We start from the raw sequence: 539 nt of genomic DNA, 5'->3' as shown, positions 1-539 counted from the left end.
GCCCGGGCCCTCATCAAGTGACCAGTATCCCTTCCAGGAGAACACGGTCCTTCAGAGGGAAGCGAGCTCCAACCCGCAGCCCCGGCGCCAAGCCGCCGTCATCTCCTTCCTGTGCCGGGTGATCGTCTCCTCACCCACCCGGAAAAACATAGTCCGCCCCCACGTCCTTGTGGAATAGCGGCCGCTTCCAAGCACTGTGACTCTCTTTGCCCTACCGTTGTCTTTCCTATTCCAGCTACTCTAGAATCCACCGAGAGGATAATTCAGCCCTGAAAAGAAACTGATCGGGAGAAGCGAGGAAGGGAACCCAGGAGGGAGGGGAAGACAGGGCTGGCGGAGGAACACCGAGGCAGAGGCCGTAGTGCGCAAGCGCAGCACAGAACGAGTTCCGGTCTGGCCGGGGCCTGTCTCCTAAAAATAGCCCCGGTGTGGGGATCCGTGCGCGGATATCCCGGCGAGTCCCGGGCTGAAAGAGGCGGCTCCGGGTGGCGCGGAGCGCTGGTGGCGGGCCCGGGCTGCGGCGTGTGCGCGCCCGCCAG

The 539-nt window shown here is 63.8% G+C and overlaps 1 protein-coding gene across 1 annotated transcript in view; it reads left to right on the top strand.

Moving 5' to 3' along the window:
* The first annotated feature begins 31 nt into the window (after positions 1–31).
* The window catches only part of MEF2A (myocyte enhancer factor 2A), a 162201-nt gene continuing 161693 nt past the window's right edge, over positions 32–539 (top strand). The window contains exon 1 of the mRNA XM_011957686.1: positions 32–118. The gene's annotated coding sequence lies outside the window, so the exon portion shown is untranslated. The remainder of the gene's footprint in view (positions 119–539) is intronic.

Source organism: Colobus angolensis, unplaced genomic scaffold, assembly GCF_000951035.1.
Source record: "Colobus angolensis palliatus isolate OR3802 unplaced genomic scaffold, Cang.pa_1.0 Scaffold112, whole genome shotgun sequence".
NCBI lineage: Eukaryota > Metazoa > Chordata > Mammalia > Primates > Cercopithecidae > Colobus > Colobus angolensis.
This window is presented reverse-complemented; position numbering and strand designations above follow the sequence as displayed.